A 22,066-nucleotide genomic window follows, 5' to 3' on the forward strand; every position below is an offset into this window, starting at 1 on the left:
TATGAACACAAGCACCAAGGTTAGTATAATCAAGCAATTAATTTATTCTACCCTTCATCATGTGCTCCTGTTAGCAGATACCTAGTAGCAGAAAGCTGCAGTTCCATTTCATTTTAACCCCTTCAGTTCTTTCAGAAATTTTACAGTGCCGTGTAATTAATATTAAGCTGTGAACACTCTCCAGGGGAAATAATCAGTTGAGATCATCAACAGTATTAAAATGAGACTAGTCAAAAAAGCTACTGGGCAAAATGAAGGACGGTAAATTAAATGACCCTGTGTTCCGTTTCTATCTCTGTGTTTTTTACCTTCAGTCCTTGGACCCAGTTGCGAGCTAGCCAGCACATGACCTAAGATGCCAAATGTTGCTGCTTCAAATTACAGTGAAATCATATTTGTCAAAATGAAGCATGTTATGCATAGTTATTTTTTTTTATGATCCAACAGGCATTGTTAGTCCCAGTGACTTTTCTTTCATTTGCTGATACACAAAGTTAGTGGCTTTGCTTCTCACCAATAGCATCATGGACCGACAATTTCCAGTCATAAGGAGATTAAAAGTAGAGGGCACCTTGGAAACATGTTCACAAAATCCTTTAAAAGTCTTTGAGCTACTCAGTAGCCAGCCACACTCAGCAAGGAAGCCCAATGGTCAGACGCTATGCTTGCTCACTGTAGGTAAGAGATGAGAAACTCCGGAAGCTATTGAACAGTGAATTTTCACAGCAGCTCAGCACCAACATATTTAGCACAGGGGTTTCTGTCACTGTGAAGTGTCAAAAGAAATTGGAGAATGTTCAACAGTTTTCCTGCTCTGCAGTTGGCTTGTATTTCTTTCTTCCCCATAGTTTCTCTTTACTGAATTTTTATATGCTGTATGGTAAGAAAAATACCCTTTTATTACACTGCACGGAATTATTTAAGAGGACTTGACTAAACAAAATTTTGCTGACCTCAGTCTTTACTCTCCTAGCCTTATAAAGCAGCGATTCAGAATATCTACACAGAAGAGGTAATGAATAAAATTTCTGTTTAGATAGCTAATCCCCCACGGAGCACCAAGTCAGACTGCAATATACAAAGGGTCATTGACCTATATTTTCAGTCTTACTCCTCAGGATGATAAAGACTACAGGAGAGTCAAAACAACAACATAATTAAACAAAATGCCTTGTAACCGGCTGTTTTCTGAAGAGACATGCACACATGCCATTGAAACCCTAGCATCAACCAAAAATTAAAGCCCAGTGGTACCTAACATATAAGCATGATCTCTCTTCTGGATTAAAAGAAAGACTTAAGGACACCTGTGATAATGGGTAGCAAATGTTTGCTTTACTATGATATCCACTGAAATTCCCACCATTACTTCTCAGTGTTCAGTAATAGCTGTTTTGGATCCATTCACAGCAACATCAGCTATTAGAAAAGACAATAAAATATCCAAAACTTGTTGTTTAGAACCTCTAATTATATGAGCGCAGATTTAAAACTAAGACACCAACCTTGCAAATATACATCTGCATAAATCTCAGTCATTTTGTTCTGGCTCACATTTATGCTGTCAACAACAATGAAGTTTGGGATGTGCGTACAATATGTTTCCATTATTTAGGCCCAATGCTGTTGAAAAAATTTGACACCTTTCTCTTCTCCACTGTCTATTTCACAATGTAGAAATTGAGTCTTGGGATATTTATAAGTGTAAAATACACTGTCTTTTTAAGAATTAGGACCTGAAACATCTACTACATGTCCCAACAATTTCTAAAATTCAATTAAAATTCCAAATTGTTCATTGCATGTGAATGAACTAGATGCAACAACAAAATTGCGTTTTTCTCTACAGATATTACATAAACCCATATTCTTTACAACAATGTACGCATTGCCATCTGCATATATTTGTTTATGTATACTTACATATCTAAATACTTAATCTTTAGCAAGACTCAGAATAATAGGGTTTGATCTTACAGTACTGATGGCATTGGGAAACCAGAAGGTGGACTGTGAAATACAGTGCACATGATGGAGATGACGATACTCTATCAAAAATGCACTTAGAATTAATTAATTAAGCAGTATTGAAATATTCTGTTTTGGCAAATGAAACAAGAAATCTGGTTCAAAAATAGCAAATCTTAAGCTTTTAAAGTTGTGTTGACTGTATTTTCATTAAAAGAAATAAAACACATCACAAAGATGCCTGTAGCAAAGGCACAAAGAAACATGCAGACAATGTAATTGTGTCCTTTGTCCGTGGTAGTGTGAAAGCAGGGAAAACGAAAGATGTGAGGAGTACTTGGAATACATGTCTAGCTGAATCTGGCTAGCTCTTGTGCGTTTTGAAAGCTTTCTTTTCCCCATTTTGAAATTATTCATTACATTATTCCTCATACGCATAAAGTTTTTCTAGACTGCTCTCAAACTAAACTAGAATTTAATGAAAGCAGGTTATTCTGATTGAAGGACCATCGCTGCTGCATGCAGTGGTTTGGGGCTTGCCTCTCTGACAGCTATTTTAAGGCATTTACTTTCAGCCTTTCATGAGGCCTTCAATATCATCTGGTATGGGACTGAGATTCACACAGGTGCTCTCTCCTCCAGGATAGGGAAAAGCAAAGGTGCAATATCAGAAAAGCCAGAACAGCAGCAGGAAGCATGATTTATTCTGCTTCAGTGGGAGACTAACACAAAAGAATGTATTTTTTATAATGTGTCACAACTAGCTTTCTAATGATATAAACAAAACGCACGGCAGCCGTGCCAGCAGTGATCATAAATACATGTTTAGCATAGCAGCTATAATAACTTGCACATCATCATACAAAAACAAATTCTTGTCACACTCTTGTACGAGGAAAAAAAATGTGCTCTCTAAAATGTTTCACATGAAAATTCAATGCTCCCATTACCAGAGAGTGTAGTTCTCACAGGACAAATAAGACTGCAGTCTGAAAACTATTTTAATAAATCAAAACTAAATACACTGCTGTCTATATTCTCTTTAAAGGTGTATTTTGACTCAAGGTTCTGTAGAGCAGATGCAGTAAACATATGCACACTTACTACTGTCTTTCTCTGCCTCTCTTTTCAAGCACAATAGACAGAAAACAAGTAGCACTTGATCACAATCTCCAGTCCCAGAGCATCCTCAAAGCTCCTTCTAATCCCTACTTTTGCTAATAAATATAATATGTAGAATAACCAAGTGGAAAGCCCAACCCTCAAAACAAGCAGTGGATATAATGTCAGCTGTGCTCTGTTCCCAGTTCTACTCTAGTGAACAGTTCCTGGGACAAGCACAGAAGTCCTTTAGACTCTCTTAACGTCCACTTCATTTTCTGTCTTATCCCCTCATTTCAGATCACAAGCTGTAGAACATGGTGTTTTTTGCACTACCAAACCAACTTTAGGAAGATCAAACTGATGAAATCATTTCCAGATAGTTGCCCTTATATATCAATGAATAAATCAAATAGTTGTGCTTCCCCATTCTTTCATTTCTGCACCTCTTTAGACCATCCCTTCTCACACTTTTGCAGCTCATGGAGTAATTTCTTCTGACCAAAATCACATGCAAGCATTCAGCTGTTTCCTGTGAACTGGAAAGCCTGCTTTGTGAGAAGCAGAAAAGCATACATCTGTGTCATGTTCTTACATGTTTCTATCAGAATTTCTGATCCATGCTGATTAAGAATTTAAAATACCGAAATCAGGAGAATGCAATTCTTATTCCCCATGTCAGTAATTTCTCCTTTCTCCTTCCTGTTTCTAACCTGTAATTGGAAAGGGGTTTAGAATCTATTCAACTGCATGTCTTAACTGTTCCAATATTACTTTCACATCTCACTTCTATACAGTATACATTTTGCTTTTACAACACTGTCTTTTAAACACTTTTACTCTCATAGTATGATTGAAATCAAGTAGGAAAATGTACTGCTGTTCCACGTTTCCTTGCACTGCCAGCATTTCAAATATTAAGCATTTATTCACTCCTGTATTTCTGATTGTTCACTCCAATCTACTTAGTCTTTCTCTTTTTTTCCTGGTATCCAGGGAATCAGGGCTACAGGCTTCTCAAGTCAGTTCAGATGGTTATCTGCAATTTCTCTTTGTAGTGCTCTTCGAGGTCAAATCCATTACAGTGTGTGCTCGGACTGACTTTCCACACTTAACTCTACTAGCTGTACTGTGTCACACTCAGCAGTTCCTCTCAGAAGCTGTTATCCATTGATACAGCAGATGTTAAACTTGATATAGAAGAAGAATTTGTTTCTTGCCTTCTCCTCACCTTAAAAATTCTTCTGGAAAGGACATTTCTCACAAAAAACATACATGTCATACCAGATGCTAATTAGTACCACCACATCCAAAATAATACACACCCATAGAAATTACATTCATGTAGTACACCATACAGCTACATTCAGAAAGCCTGATCACGTTGGTCATCCCAAAAAGCATAGGGATTATGATTTCTTACTGTCATACCATGTCAGCAGGGAAATAAACGTACAACAGCGAACAGATCTGCTTCAGTATTTGCAGGTGATTTATACTGGAAATTACAGAGCTAAAGTAATGTTATTTTCTTATGCCCCACACTCTTGGTTAAAATAGTACACGTTTGGTGTTTAAAATACAGGAACAGATTTAAAACACCTCATAGTCTTTCCAGTGCTGAAGCAGCCTGCCTCAGATACCCACAATTCATGTTCTAGTAGGAGATTAATACATCAGCCTTTTACACCTGCAGCTGTTTTGTTTTCTTTTTCCACAGTTTTCAAAGAATGGTTTGGATCTTTTTTTTCCTAATCTAATTAAGATGGAGATTATTATAGTCATTAGGACAACAATATAAATGCAAAAAACTGAAGAAATATCAGTTCTCCAAATGAAGATAATGTTCTGAATCTGGATGGCTTTTTCAAATTCCCCTGCATACCAATGACTAGAAATGTCCCTTCCCAACTTCCTGTAGTGAGGAGATGGAGACAGCCCTTGTATACAGAGATCAAAAATAACTCATCCTCAGTTAAATTAAATTTCATTTGTGACACAAAAATACAAAAGCAGAAGTGGAGAAGTAAAAGTAAGGCTGATTGACTCTTCACCAAGCAGGATATCTTCTCAAGTTCCCACAACTGTGATATCTATATTTTGGAAACAGGACTAGCTATCTTTACCCTGTACTTTAAGGGAACGGGTTTTGAATGATTAGTGTCCAGTTATAGACACCAAAAATGGGGCTAGGACTGCTTATCTAAAGACATTGTGTCTGTCCCTGCTCCTCTAGTCAATGTTACGGTCATCACCCATAAGTAGTACAGATTTTGATACCCTGTCAGCATTCATCAGTTTCTTCTTCCACAGCCTAGTAATCCCTTTGGTCTTAAGATGGAGGATCCCTATCATTAGTTCAACAGACACCTTACAGTACAGATAGATGGGAAAAAGGGGAGTTAAGGTTTACAGATAAGCTTACCTTTATCTTTTTCAGTCATTTCACATTGCAAGCTTATCATTCACAGCTGAGGTGGTCAGATGTGCCTCAGCTGGGCATGCTAAGAGCTTCTGTACTAACTGCAGCTACTTCACTAAAAGTCAGCAGAAGCACCCCAGAGCATTTTGTAATAAAATAAAGAAAGCAAAAAAATTATTCTAAATGTTAGAAAAGCAGAAAGTAAAATATGTGGCCATATCATCACACAACAATAAAATTCTTCTCTTAATTGCTGGAAAAAGTGCCTTTGATTTTCAGTAAAAGGTGCTTTGTACCTCATAGGTATAGTACAGTAGCTTGATTATTATCGTGTAATGTGGCATTTGCTAAGATAATGACTTTTTTTTGGTGAATGGCTAAGTCAATAAGCACATAAAATCCTTATATTTTGTCAATGCCTGTGCTACTGCTGCCCTTGGGCTGAAGTAATTATACCTCTTTCCTTTTCAGAAAACTTATCCAGTGTTTTCTTTCTCTTTATTATCACAGTTCTACTTGTATTTAATTACTCAAGGCTCAGTGAGTCTGCTTCTTATTGTTTGCGCTCCTGTTCTCTGAAATGAGCTGCAATAGACTGGCTGATGTGCTTGGTCAGAAAAAATAGTATCAGTTAAAACTATCTGAAAGAATAAGACAAAAAAAAAAAAAAAAAAGAAATCCTTGAAAATTCATACAGAGATTGAGAAATTATAAAGCAAAAATACTCACTTCACCAGGTTAACATGTTCAAGGGTATAAAAAAACCTTAGAACAAGTAGATACTTAGTTTGCTCTGAAAATAGTGCCTTCTATTTATTTCCATGGAAACTACAGCGGATACAAAGAGCACAACAGCAGCAAATTCTCATCAACAAAACTTTTTTCAACACAGTCACCACCATCAGCTATGCATTTTTGCCAGCAATCAACATGAGCCTGCGTGATACACTCAAAAAAATTGGTACCAGAAGAGGTGACCCACTGTTTCACAACTGCTTTGACAGCACCATTTCTAGGAAGATTTTGCCCACACAGACCATCTCCCACTGACCAGACGGAAGTCAGATGGAAGTCAGAATATGCCAAATCTGCACTATACAATGGGTGTGGTTGGACAGTCCAGCCAAGATTGGTAGCGTGCTCTGAACTGGTCCTCAAACTGGTATTGAGCTTGGCATTATCATGTTGCAAAAGAAAGGTTGTCTTCTTCTCTGACCTGACTTTGGAAGTTTGAGCCTTTTGGAGTCATGATGTAGCGGTCAGAGCTGAAGGTTTGTCTGGGTTCCAGGAAATCCAGAAAGATCACATGTTTCCTATTCCAAATGACAGTGCACATCACTTTCCCCGCTGAGGGCTGTGTCTTGAACCGTTTCTTCAATGAGCAATTCACATGTCAACGCTCCATGGACTGTTGTTCTGAATCTGGCTCATAGTTGTGACACCACATCTTGTCACCGATAATGATACGATCCAGAAAACTGTCAGCCTCATATTGATACAGTAGATGCTGACCAACTTGTTCTTTCTGTTCATGTGTGAGCATTTGTGGAACAAACACAAATGCTGCAATATCCTGACATTCCGACCATTCTTTCCAATATTCAGCTCCATACATAATTTCCTGTCATAATCCACTGATTTGAGCAGATGATCAAAACACTCTTCATTTCATGGTTTGACAACTGCACATGGCTGTCATCACTGTTAGTGCTGCCCCACTGAAATGTACCACTCATCACCTTACTGTGCCAACATCCATTGTTTGGTCTCTGTAAACATTCAGCAAGCATCAGTGAATGTCAGTGGGTGCCATATTTTCATCATGGAGGATTTCAATTCCACGCCATACATACTTCCATGTCAGACATCAGTTTGTCAGACTGCTCCTCTGCTTCCATTTGTTGTATGGCAAAAACTGTAGTGAAATATTGTTGGGAAGGTTCAGCCTCTACTGCCATACCATCATCTGCCTCTGATGTTGTGGACCAAAAAAATAAAATAGAACACACACTTCTGCAACAGCCCTTGTATGTTTCCTGATCCCCAGTAAGATTAGCTAGCTCACTCTTTTCTGTCTCTTTCACTTGCTCATGTGTTAGCAAGAGGTCTAAAGGAGGAGATATGATGACTGGAAATTCCTCCAAGTATACACCAGAAGATTAATGTATGGAGGGAAGCATCTGGGAGATTGGGATGTTTTTTGGCTTTGCCATATACTGTTAATATGGCCCTAAATAAATCATTGGGTCCTTGAGCCTCAGTTTCTCACAGTGATAAATGGGAGTATTATTACTAACTTTATCCCATTCTAACTTTCTCTACTTTGATTTTACCTTTTTCTAGACACTAAGTTCACATACTGTGTAGAGGCCACAATTCCAGACTCCGTGAATGATTTTTTATACCTCGAGTAAAAATTGTATTTATTTCAGCTCATAAAAGGAAGTCCCAATTGAGCAAACTCATGACCCATACATATATAACTGAAGTCAATGGGGTCACTTAAAGGTAGGATATTTTTAAAGACATTGCTGATTCAGGGCCTTAACCTCTCAGAAATACATTGATTCATAGCTTGGGGTAGTGGTTATTTTGCCCTTTCTTTCAGTGCATGCTTGTTTATAAAGATTTTCCTTTCTGAGTAGACCTTATGGCCTTCACAGTGCTGGGTTTCTGCTCAGTAATCCCACCAGTTTATAAAGATTTCTAAATATCTAATTAAAAACTTTTACATCTGGCAATTGAATCCATCAAGGGATTGAAACGGAAGAAACACAAATCTTTTCACTGACAGCTTAATGGCCTGAAATACAGCTGCAACATTTGGGAGAATCTGCTGGAGTTTATGAATCCCAGTTCCAATCTGTAGAATGATTCATTCCCTTCTTTTGCTTTCAGATTCATATATGAGTAATAACGAAGGAGAGAGGAAAGGCTTTGGGTGGCATAGTAGGGATGACAGTGGGACACATCTTTGAATGGAGCATTCCAGGACAAGGGGACAGCTCAAGCTCAAAGTAAACCAAGTTTTCAGCTCTGCCTTTCAAGACAGTGAGGAATAAATGATTTGCTGTGTTTTTGATAGTTTTGCAGGTCAAACTCAAGATATTTGATCAAAGTTTGTGCTGTTTATATAAAAGGATCTCACTGGTCATATTAAAGCAGAAAAAGAAAATGCCAAAAACAAAAAAATAAAATAAAATATACTGCACTATTGGGAAGGAGGAGACTTCTTGTCTGGGGATCAAAGTTGGACACGGATGAGAGGAACCCAGCATTGCATACACATGGGCTGTTTTCAGATACATGTACATCCTTCTTATGTAAAAACACATCGTGGTTATATTTTTCAACCTGATGCTGTGTACACATTTATCTTGTTTCCGACTACCACATTGGCTTCAGGAGGTGATATGAAAACCCAGAACTATCAGAGGCAGGAGCCCTGTGGGCTTAGTCTGGAGACCGAGGACAGTGGGCTGTACAGTCCTATGTGTGTGAACAAAAAAGGGGGCTGGCAACAGGAGCTAGGAGCATAATAAAATGAGAGAGCACCGCGGCCTCTTCAGACATAGCAGCTGTGCTGGAAACCCAATGCACCTGAAGTTCCTATGTTTTCTCTGAAAATATCTGTGTGGGTGCTCTGTATACTGCCAGCACTTACACTGTGCAAATTCCATGGGTAAGCTAAGGACTTGAGTTTTCATTAGTCTCAAGCTGGTATCTACTGTGAGCATAAAAATCCTCTTTTAAAACAATGCTCATTCACCTGCTTTCAAAGACTGCCAGATTGGCACATCGGAGGGATGAGAGATGCTGCTTGCCTTTCCAAATGCAGTTCACACCATCTGGGAGCAGAGCAATGGCTCTCAGCCTAGCAGACCAGCAGGTTCATAAAGCAGCCCAGGAGGATGATGAGGCATTTCTACCCTCAGGAGCAACTGAATTTTCCTGGGCAGCTTTGAATGATCTTCTGCTGCTTTGTAATGCTCCTGTCAAGAGGTTTAATTGATGTTATGTTTTCTGAGCACACTTGTATTGACTTTTCTGATAACCTTTACCTAACAAATCATGCATGAAAACTCACTGAACAGATGCTAAACTTTTTTCCTAATAGCCATTCTGTCCAATTTCCTATACACCACACATTGATGTTTATTACATATTTAGCAAAAATCTTTATAGCTGCACAGCAGATTTTAATAAATCCCTGGTGTCAGCATGAAGCCCAAGTAAAAAAGATCTGGTGTGAATCTGTGAGTGGCCTATAGAACATGATAACCATGGCTTAAAAGGCTTAACAGATGTGTCAGTCTGAGGCATCCATTTGTGTGCATACCTTTCACATGAGCATAGATAAGATGAGGAGGAGATCAGCACAGGGATAATAAGAGCTGCTCAGTAGGCACACAGCAGCTTGTTAAGCTGCCAAAACATGATTTTGTGTCTGAGCCATCCTGGGTTAATAGCCAGAGATTTTCCATTTCCCATTTTTCTATGTGGAAGTAGGGTGTCATAGTCATGCTACTAAACACTGGTCAGTAGCTCTATGTGATTTCTATTCTATTCTTTTTATTACAGATGCGTGTAGCTGTTCTATCTGCAGTGATGGTTTTCCATATTACACATATAGTGATGCCTGTCATGGCAGACAACAGTCTGTCTGAAGAGATGACAGGAGGCAGATGCAGCAGGTAAAACTGCCTCACCTAGCTTCCACCAGTTACAAACGGTTACTTGGGCAAGCTGATTCATAAGTGCCAGGTACAAAGAGGGCATTTTCCCACATGTCTTAGGCACTTCTTTTACATGAGGTGAATGCCTCACTGTCACTCCCAGACACTGGTCATCTGATCCCTCTCTCAACAAAAGCAAGGACATCACACCTATCTTGCCAAAGGAGATATGAGGCACATGTGTATAATCACCATCTGAGTTATATGCTAGTACCAGACCTGAGCCTAGACCCTTGAGCAGTGAAGCTGCAGGCCCTGCCTCTGGCCCTGGCACTGCTAGCGAGCAGGCAGCTGCACTGAATGGCAGGGGCCGGAGATCCTCCAGCTGTGCTGAGTCCCAGAGCATGGCCCCAGGAGCTCCCACATGCCTGCAGCTCTCAGCAGAGAAGCCCCCACGAAGCAGAATAATTCATTACATGGAGCAAGCCCGGAGCTCAGATGCATCGCGCTAACCACTATTAGCCACGGATCAGTGGCTGAAAACAAGAGTTTATTTTGAGGAAAAGGAAGAAGCATGAGTGACTGCAACATTACCTACAATTAATTATCAGGATAGTCAGTTACAAACCATTTCAAGCCATTTTTTGTTTCTAACATCACTGTTAAGGCCACCTTCTGGCTGGCTATGCTGGAACCTCCCAGAGCAGTGCACTGCCTCATTCAGCAATTTGTGGGCTCACGTTCAGAGAGCCAGTTGGCCTGCAAACTTGCTGGATTATCTGTAAACAAAGAAAGAAGACGGTTATTGCATGAAGCCCATGGAGTGCACCTGCATGCTAATGAGTTAAATGTCATGGCGGAAATGTAAGACCAACACTGTGCTACCCTTTAGATAGAAACTCATTTACTTCTGTAACATTTCAAACAGAAAATTACAGTGTAATTTCTTGTGTCAATACATAATTTATTCCAATAATAAATAACTAAATGCATATTTATTGCACTCCTACTTAATCCATCTGTTGTGCTCTTCCCAGGTTCTCCCTGCCTGAGATGCACTGTTCAGGCTGGTTAAAATGCTTTCTATCTGAGGCTGTTCTACACTAAAGCTCTGTGGCAGTAAAGATATTCAGACCAAGACACAGCTACCATTCCCCTCCAAATGCCCCCAGCTTATTTATTTTGCTATTTTTGCTTTGTTTTAACTTAAACTTCAGGGTGCTCTAGTACCAATAAAGAAGTGGAGCAGGCATCCACTGTAAAGCCCATAGGTTTTCTTTTATTATTATTAAATCTGCTTTGCAACCACAATAAAAATCAACAATGCCAATAAAGTCAGGGCTAAGGCTGCATTCGAACTTTGGTATTCCCTATGCAGTTAGGAATCATAGAGACACATAGGACATGCATCATTATAAACTGAACTATGGGTTCATATTTGCAGCATATTTGCAAGCTGATTTTAGATTTCTGCAATGCAGATCTGAAGGACTTGAAGAGAAACTTCCTTTTTCTGCTATGTTTGAGGCTGATTCACTTTAGCATTGATCAAGAAATGTTGTCAGATGGCTGTTTGAGTATCAATCTAAAATGAGATGGATTTACTTTATTTACACTTTATTTATTTTCACCGATCCTACTTTGTAACTGACAAGCATCTGCAGCACAGAATACTTCTGAATACTATCAAACAACGGGTAAGTTTCTATTAGTTCTTAAAATACTACAAAGGAAATTACTGTGATTCCCCGGTTCCATTTATGCATAGTCTCAGACAATTTTAGTTATGTCTTCAGTTGTATCTTGGGAAATGCCATGGATTACATGATCATGTATTACAAAGCCTCTGAGCAACACCCGTCCCACTAAGGCCACACAGACCCTTGGGAGGGCAGAGCAGTGAAGGGAGCCACCTCATCTCCCATTCAGTTTTGTGCTTATGCCACCAAACCATTCTTAAAACACAAAAATAAAAGTAAATTCTTACCATAATTATGCAGCTGAATTTCTGACATTGGCACTGTTGAAAACAACCTTTAGACTTAGGCCTTGCCAATAACAAAATACCATAACACACTGCTTGTTTCCCACCCTGCCTGGCAGCTGTTGTGTGATGTGGGTTTCAGAACTCACACAGAAAAATATGGTAGCACCATCAGGGGACCTAAGCAGGTTCTGTTGTCTGCTCTTTGAACATCTCCTGCCCTCCCCAGCTCAATGTCTACCCTCCAAGACACACCAGATCCTGACACAGAAGTGCAGATTTACCAAAGAGCTGAAGGGTCTTATTCTTATCTCACCTCCTCGTTTTGTACAGGGGAACACAGGGCAGAGACTGGGTAGGGTGCACACCATCTCCATATCAGCACCACTGCCTATCCTCATTCTGCTGCTGCTCTCAAGACACATTTCCAACAAGAAGGTTGCTCCCAGTGTGATGAGAGGGGGAAACTGTCAATGGAAGCAAAGCTGCATGCCTGCTCATGCAATGAAGCTGCAAGGGCACTGACCTGCTCCCCGTGAGCAGCATACATTTACAGGGCCATTATAATGCAAACTCGAGTATGTACATACACACTGAAGGCTTTTAAGACTGAATATAATTGAACCACCATGCTGACAACTCAAAGCTGCTAAAGTCTGCTGTGCTAACACATGCACAGGGACTCCTCCATGTCCTCCTTCAGCGCTCTCAGCATGCAAAGTGCTTCAACACCCAGTATGAGATGATGTTTTCTGATTCTTTTCTTCAGAGAATTCCCCAAAGGTGGCCCTGGACCATCTATTTTTTGGAACAACATCAGCGATACGCACATTTTGCCTGTAAAGAATGAAGCTGTTACTGAACACAGAACAAGAAAGCCATCTCACATACTTAGAGCAAAAGAAGGCAAGCCTCTTTTTACCAGTCAGATACAGTAGATTTATATATCCACTGAAAACACAGACATTGGCTTTGATATCTAATAGCTGTGCAGATGGAGAAGTGTCCTTGGTGGTTTTCACCACTTTTCTGGAAAATGGGCCATGGCTGTCCCTGGGTTGAGTTTGCTGGCAGGCAGCCCTCATCCATCTCCTTTTGCACACCATGGGGCTGGCAGCAGGATCGGAAGGCACACAGATCCAGCAGCATGCCCACAACAACACATCCAGCTGCTCAGTGCACTGCCTAAACTAATCCCTGCTGCCAGAGCCCAGAAAGGAGCTGAGAATCTGTTATATGGGAGCTGAGAATCTCTGTTATTCTAAAAACATTACCTGAGGACGAGTAGTGAATGCTGTGCAGGACTGTGGTTCTAGATAGCTCCAGTACTCCTGCCTCCTCACTGCCTAAAAGGATAGCCTAATTAATTGACTTTATTAAATCTCTTTCAGGGTGCAGGTTGCTGATGCATTGGCTAATAAAACCCAAAGTGAAGCTTGCACTTACAGAAAATGACAGTATCAGGAAAAGGCAGGGTGCTTTATGCTATGTGTCACAGCTCATAACAGAGCACAGTGGATGACATCTTTATTAGTTTCTAACATGGTATATGAGCATGCATGTGCACGTGTGTGAGCGTGTGCCTATGCCAGAAGGAAGAAAAAGCAGGATTGAAAAACTTTTGTAAAATAGAAACAATTTTAAAATGTTACTATTTATGGACAACAGTTATTAAAAAGTCTTCAACAGAATTCTACTTCTATGCTGTTTTTCTGAGATTCTTTTTAAAAATACATATTTGAAAACATTTGGCTTAAAGTTTTAGCAGATTCTGGTGGTGTAATGAGGTCAAGCTGCAATCTGCATAGGAGTGTATTATAAAAGAACTAATGAGAACTAATTTCAAATGTTTCCTGTAGAGCATAACTAGCAGAATACAACATCTCCAAATGCAAAAATAAAATGATCGGCAAAGACTTTATTCATTTAAGACCCACACTGATTTTTAAAACAAGTCAGGAATCTATTTCACAGTGTTAATGACCTCTCAATGTCCACTTTAATCAACGAGCCGGTAGCAATTTTTCAGAAAAAAAAAAAAAAAAAAAAAAAAAAAAACTTATGTTAATTGGATTCTTCCATTGTTCATTATGGTGAATTAAGTGTAAAAGAGAAAATTCTGAAAATCTAACCAGTGTGACTACTCAAAGCTAAAGATACACAGAACTGTTCAGTGCGGCCAAAGCAAAGCGGAAAATTCACTCCAGGGAGTACTCTTGGCTGTGTCATCTGCTCTGCTCCTACTTGAGCCTGCTACCCTGCAAAATTCTTCTCTGCATATATCTCCCATTCTGAATTATCATACAAAGGACCTTGGTATCAACCTTCACTGATTCCCATAAGAGTAAATCCTTTACTTTTCAAAGGTTTTTCCTGCTCTTTTATTAATCTATTTGTTTCTGCAAGTGAAATACTGCAAGCCTAGACTAAAACTACACCTGCTTCAATACACACTGTGCAAGCATCTTCTAACAGCTCTGCAGATTTATTTCCATATTGACCTAATTACCATTTCTTCTATTTAACTTCTAAGTGTCCGTAAGCCAAGATAAACTGAGCTAAATATCATGAAGCAGCCATGATATTTCAGCCAAGACCAGCAAACTCATTTAAACATTGACCTGAAGTAGTTATGAGCCTCTGATCTGGGAACAGAAAGATTAAGGAATTTACATTCTGCTTTTTTTTAAAGGATGGGAATTTACTTAAAAAAAAGTACTTCAAGAATTAAATAAAACAGTCTTGAAAACTAAAGTGTACTGATAAATAGCATTCTTATTCATATTCCATTCCCAGAAATGCAGTAGCTCTGAAACTGAAAGTTTTAATAGCAACCTAAGATATTTTTTTTTCACTTTCTTTCTGAAACTTTTTTAAAGGCTTTAGATTTAATCTGTGAATTATTTTTAAAGAGAATTGTGGCAATTGGTGCAAATTTCAGAGATGGCAGGGTTTTTTAGGTACTTCTTTATTAGATGCTGTCTTACAGCAACATCTAGTGGTCCGCTGGTTCTGCATCCTTCAGCTTGCACTGCAAGAGTTAAGATGATAATTAACTATGACAGGTTTACACACACATACACAGTGTGGGAGGCATTACCCCAGCTGGTCTGGGAACTACTTACACACCTTTATGGTGTATTCATTATATTCTGTGTAATCTTTAGAAAAACAAAGTTAGCTGCTCACACTGATAAGGCGAAATGTTGAGTACCTTACCTAGTTTTTTGGAGCTGGAACTGCTTTTATGGCCCTGCTTTTTATTTTTTTAGTCTGTTTATCAAACATATGTACACATACATACATACATACATACATATATATACATATATATCTTCTACAGAAATTTCAGCATTCAGAAAAGGAAAGGATACATGGATATATTTTCCTGATGCAGTTTCTCTATTTGTGTGGTTAGGAACTAGTTGCACAAGACTGAACACTGCCTCAGGCAATTAATTCTTACTCTTCTCTGTAGTCTCCTTGATTTCAATAGGAATCCATTCTGTTCAATTGATTTCACATGAAATCAATTTCAATTATGTGCCTGAGGAGTTGGGTTTGTACCTTAGACTATCATGGCAAAATTGCTTTTATCTCTTTGCATTGCTTTTCTAACATCCTCAGCACAAAATCTACCCTGTAAGTTAGTTATACAGGTTTGATTTATACTCTCTGAAGAAGAAAAGAAAAAGAAAACTGTTGTGAGTTTAGACACGTTCAGGCACTACCTGGCTACTAAAATTGAAGAAAATGTTATTAAAAGAAGGTGATTGAAACATCTCAAAAATAATTAAAAACTTCTAAAGCAAAATTTGTAATAATTAAAAAGATAATCAGTCTTAAAATGTCATAAAAATATTTTTAATGTCTTAAAAGCAGAAGAGTTTTTGTGACCAAGTTTTTACAGCAGGTGAAACCAGGAAAATGATGGGAGGGCACCAGGTGAAATCATGGCTAAAACTCTGAAGTTTTACACCTCTAATCTGAGGTGTTAAACTATTTTAGCAGCTCTCTCTCATGTGCTGGATTATTTTTTTTTTCCTCTTCATTCTGGTTTAGCAGTTTTCTACAGAATTTAGTTCATTCAAAGTATAGAAATTGAATAGGACTGAAAAATGAGAGTTTCTCCTCTTCATCCAATCTACAAACAAAAACAAGCCACGGAAGACTAAAAGTTAATTATTTTGAAAGCCTTCAGGAGACTGTAACCATAAGCAACACATTCAATTCACTAGCTACAATGAATGCTTTCTAAATAATGAATCATTTCAAAATACAAAAATGTTTTAATTTTGTCACTAGGCTATTTAAAATAATTTTATTTCATTAATAAAAGGCATTAGAAGATGCATTTTCTGCAATTAAGTAAAACTCCAACTTAATAAAATTTCCATTTCCATCACAAGCAGTTTGACACAAAAAGTAATAATAGTATCAGACAATAAACAAGAAATGACATTTGACATTTTAATGATAAAATGATAAATTGAGGAGTAGCTTTGTGTAGATTTAAAGTGTAGTTTACATTTATTTGAAAATCAGCATGTCTCCACAGGTAAAAACAAACAAGAATCAAATATTTCTGAAGAAAATAATTTGAAAGTATAGCAATGGTGCAAGACTAAAACCGGTAATTATTTCAATCAAGATTTATTACCTCATATTAGAAACTGTAGTTAAAATTACCTGACATATTAACTCTTGCCTACAATGGTATTACATACACAATATTCAAGTAATAGTACTGAATCTTGCTTGCTTTTCATGTTTCTCTAGCTCAAATTGCACCCAACAGCTAAATCCTTAGTAACGTGACCATGTTTGTCACAATCTGAATGACCCATGACAAGCATCATGCCAGCCCAATGGTGAGGAAACACTGGATATTTTTTCTAATGAGAAAAAAATAATAATAGTGTCATGCCGAAGCTACAGAAACCTTCAAAATAAAGAGAAGGCTGCAGAAGGGCTTCTCCACCACAGGATGCCAACTGAGCTCTGCAACCACAGGCAACATGATGCAGGAAGAAATGTTGAGCTCCTCAGCTTCATTGGCTAGCCCAGCTCTGATGGGCACTCATCAAGAATAAAGACACATTTACTTTGTAAATGTATTAGAACATGTACAAGAACAACACCTTTAAACTGCAATATCAGTACAGCATATTATTAAAACCAGTCCAGTATAAACACTAAGCTCTGGATCTTCCACATAATTCTGGCATGCTACAAGATCTTCATGAAACCTGGGGAACAGATGACCCATTCCACTCTATGCACATATTTGAGCACAGTTACAAAGACAGAAAATATCTCTGCCATGTGTGGAAAGAGGATATTCACACTATCCATCTTTAGCCATCTAATCTAAACAATTATTCTCTCTATGACCTTGCAATGGGCAACATAGAGAGAAATAGTCGTGGGTTTTTTTGTTTTTTGTTGTTTTTGTTGTTTTTTTTTTCCCCCAGAGGTGACTCAGACCATGTAAATCAGAGCTCTCCGGAGAGTCTGACAATAGGAAGTTTGGATAATAGGCTGATCATATCCGCTTCCAAAGACTGGGTGACGTGAACACTTCCTTAAATCTTTTCAGATTGATTCAGCTGCTCATTATGAGCCTATTGTACATGAACAATTTAAAGTGTAAAACTTGCTTTGGTTTGAAACATTTCCCATTCCTCCTTTCTGGACAAAAAAGAAAAAACAAAAAAAAAGAAGTATGATTCACTTCATATATTTAAATAGGTTTCTTTGTAGTCCAAAGGCAGCTGAAAGGATTCTGCTGAATCCAAATACCTTCTCAGGCATGTAGAGCTACATCATAAAGGTGAATGTTACAGGAATTAATGAAAGAATAAAAACAGAATTTTATAACAGAAACTGATCCAAAACCTCCTGATGACCTCTCTGTAAAGCATTAGGTTGAAGCCCTGTTCAGATATAACTATTTAAACACAGGCTGAGTGTAAGTATCTTTGGGAGTTGAATTACTGAGTCTGACAAATTTATAGGAAATTATAAGCATATGGATAAAGATAAGTTGAGAATATTTAACTTCTAAAAGCCAAGTGCATTCAAGTTTTTCGGTCAAGTATTATATTGCAATCCCTTCACTTTTACCAATAACCTCCTTGTGAAAAAAAAATAAACAAAACTGTTTATTACTCATCTGCAATGTTCAATCCCTGAAATAAATTTGTTAAACTGCAATATTAACATTATAATTTCAGGATTGCATCAATCTTCTCAAGATCATTGTCATTAGCTTATTTTGTCTCTGCAATTGTCTACCCTTCTCACAGTCTATACTACAAGAAAGAGATATAAAAAAATTATGATGCCGCTTAGACCCTGTGGAAGATGAATTAATTTTTCCTCTGTCTTATACTATATCACAAAGTTTAATGGCCTGAGAATACTGCTGTCCAAGTTTGAAGATTCAGCAACAGACATGCTTTCCCCTTCCCAATTGAATAAATAAATTGCAAAAACAGTACATTATTGATTTTCAGAGTAGAATTCAAATGATCCTCAAAAAAAACCATCAGACTGAAATCAGGAGTGTGATCTTTTTAGGAATTTTGTTATATATTTAGTGATTATAATCACATAGAAAAGTATTCTTGGAGATCCAAAGTAACTCAGATTTACTATGTTCATTAATACCCAGTGCTGGTGTGTGCTGAATTACTCCTGATGAATACTAGTTTCCAGTTATACTATGAAAAGGCCTCGTATAATGTGGGAAAAGACTACATTTTAAGTATGTGCATTGCCTATTCATATTTATTCTTTTTCATAAAATTCCTGTCAAATTGTAAATTCAGAACAAGCAAATGAATATAAAATTGGAGTAAACTGTGACAAGACCAAATATCTCATGTGGCTTTGGTTGCAAGCTACTGTAAAGTCACCTAATCTCAACTTCAATCATGATAAAGCTATTAGAAAAATGAAACTAAGCAGAACTCATGGATTGTGTAATACTTTACGTTCACCAGTATGAAATAAAATATTCTCACTGGAAAAACATGGAAAATATATAAACTTTCCAAACTAAAGTGATCACTCTTTTGAAAGGGATTATTGCTTTATTTATGCTCTGTAGAAATACAAGGGAAGTCACTACCTGTCACTCCCTCAATATCTCTCTCAAAATACTTAAGTCTAGAGAACACAGACATCCAGAAAGGCATTTTTCTCCTGTGAAATATTGCCTTTGCCAGTTGAAAGGACAGAAATAGAGGAGGAATGAGAATGGGTCGCCTGACACTAGCCCATAAAAACAGAGAAAACAAGGCTAAGAAGCCATCGAAAAATACCAAAACCAAGTAGTAAATCTGAAGTGCTTATTGGAGTAAGGAGAAGAGAGGAAGAACAGAGGAAAGGAACTCAAGTATTTTGCTCCAGCTCAAAACTGGAAATTTACAGGATTGTTTACTTCCTATCCATCTCAAGCACCACAACATCTCAATTCAGAATTATTTCAAATAAAGTTCAGAAAGTTTAGGACATATTTGCCAAACACACAGATCTTCTCAAGGAAGATCTTCTACAGAGGGCATCAGTTTCACTGCTTTTCATATACATGGAAGAACTTCAGTTCACAAACAGCCATAATGTTTGGCCAACTGCATATGAAAAGAAAACTGCGCAAACCCACAGAATACTGTTTCACAAACAGGGTGCTCTCTGTAAACAACTTGAGATGCCCTGAAAGTGTCTAATTTTCATAAAAATTAACATTTCCTTTCCTTGATGAATGAACAAACCTACACACTTAAAATCATAAATGTTTTGATATCTCATTCTACACACCCCACTCAAAAAAGCTACACTTGAAACTTAAACAGTCACTGTAAAATCAGGAGTCTTGATGAGGCAAAACTTCACTCACCGCTTTATCAAGAGAATATTGAAAGAGATAAGTATTGAACGAATAATGCAATTACATCCTTTGCAAAAATATGCTACATTTTTTCATCAAGAATGGAGGTTTCTGTACTAATGACAGCTGATAAAATTCTCGTGCTCTAAAACAAGGTTATAAATTTATGTCAACATCAGATGCTAGTCTTTGAAAAAATCTAATAAAAATATATTTCCAGTCATCTAATTGGAAACAATTATTGATCACATGTTCTCACACAAACCTGTTTACCATATAAAATCTAATCATTATGTCCAGTAGCATACATAGAGTCATACGATAGTTCACACACATTTCTGTGTGCATATATATATGCAAATGGGGGAAGCAGGGGGAGAAGGGAGAAAATTAGGGAAAGAGCCTAGAGTATAAGCATATCATTATTAAAGAGATATTTTATTATTTTTTATTATTTGACTTGATCTGGTTATGTGTGTCTAACAACCTCATACTGGTTACTGTTCTGCACTTTCAGAAATCCCAGTAAAGTAGTGTAAAGTGACAGTGAGCAGACCTGAAAGGCATCTACTCAGTTCATACTGTCAGGGTAGTACTTTATAAAATCTTGAGTTTCAGTAGCTCCTGAACTGAAAAGATTGATTTGCTTGTCATGTTGAGTAGAGTCTAAAAGAAGCTTAAGGAACAATTGACCCTCAGCAGAGCTGCAGCTAAGTATTCTGTGCATCAAACAGAAGGCAGTCCAAGATTTCCAAGATAACTTAAATTGTCTCAGTTATGAAAAACAGCAACAAAGCTCACTGTGGACCAAAAGACTCAAGAGGATTTTCATAATTAAGAGAAAAGCTTCTTTAAATGCTCTATTTGCATAAATACAGTTAAATTTCCACTTGATTGGCATTAAAAAATACATCGTTTTGTTTTTATATCATTTTCATTATTATTGTCACTTTTAAATATGGTTCTTCAGACTTACACCACACCATCATTCTTGGTGAATAAAAGAGAAGGTACTCTGAAGGAAATCAGTCCTGGCTTCTCATGGTGGGTGTGCACCCTTGCCAGCACTTGCCATACAGTCACATGTCTTGTTACAATGCTTATGGGGGTGGGAGCAGGGGGTTCCTGAGGGATGTATTTAGAGCCTATGATACAAAAACTGATAGGCCCAGTGCAATTTTCTTTTTACACATGGAGAGGAAAATACTCTTGAAACTAGCTAAGTTGCCTATAGATTTGAAACTCCCGTTCCTGATTATTTTAGACCAGGCAGACAATCAATAACCAAAGGAAAAAAAATATTATTGTTATTATTATTATTATTATTCATTTGTTGATTCTGAAAATAAAATGGTTGTTTCGATTGGGTGGATTACTGAGATAAAGCAAGCTGAGGAGCTCTGTCTGAACTATAAAAGGCAGTTCTTCCAGTGCACATGGGTTTCCAAAGCACAAAATGCCTATCTCAGGTGCTAACTGACATCGTGGTAGCCCATCATGGAGTGCCTAAGACACTTTAACTGTTCATTAAGTCCATTAAAATCAGGAGGTGAGGTGACAGTTATATGAACTCAGCTCCAGTGTAAATAGAACATGCAAGTCACATGCCTCTATTTTCAGATCATTATTTCAAATTTGGCTAATGAAGAACGAGTGCTTTTACATCGGTGCATTCCAAGGTTGAGCTGTTTTATAGCGTGCAAACCCAATCACCTCAACTGGCTGCATTCCCACAGGCAAGGCGAAAAGATAGCCATTAAATTGCTGTACAAAGTGATAGTATGACCGCTGGCAATGTTCAAGTTAAGGTTGTGTCAGCAATAGCCTTTCCATTACAAACCCCCTTTTTCAGGGGGTATTATGCCTTGAGATAAAATCCACTCGTAATTCTTCATTCAATGCCTTCACTCGGTGGTGAAGTTTTTGCATCCATCATGTTGCTTTTTTTTTCTTCACTGATTCACTTTCAGCACTAAGCACAAAATATGAGAAAAGAGGTGCTGGTAAAGAACTGCAGCAAG

The sequence above is a fragment of the Lagopus muta genome, chromosome 2 (genome assembly GCF_023343835.1).
Source record: "Lagopus muta isolate bLagMut1 chromosome 2, bLagMut1 primary, whole genome shotgun sequence".
Taxonomy (NCBI): Eukaryota; Metazoa; Chordata; class Aves; order Galliformes; family Phasianidae; genus Lagopus; species Lagopus muta.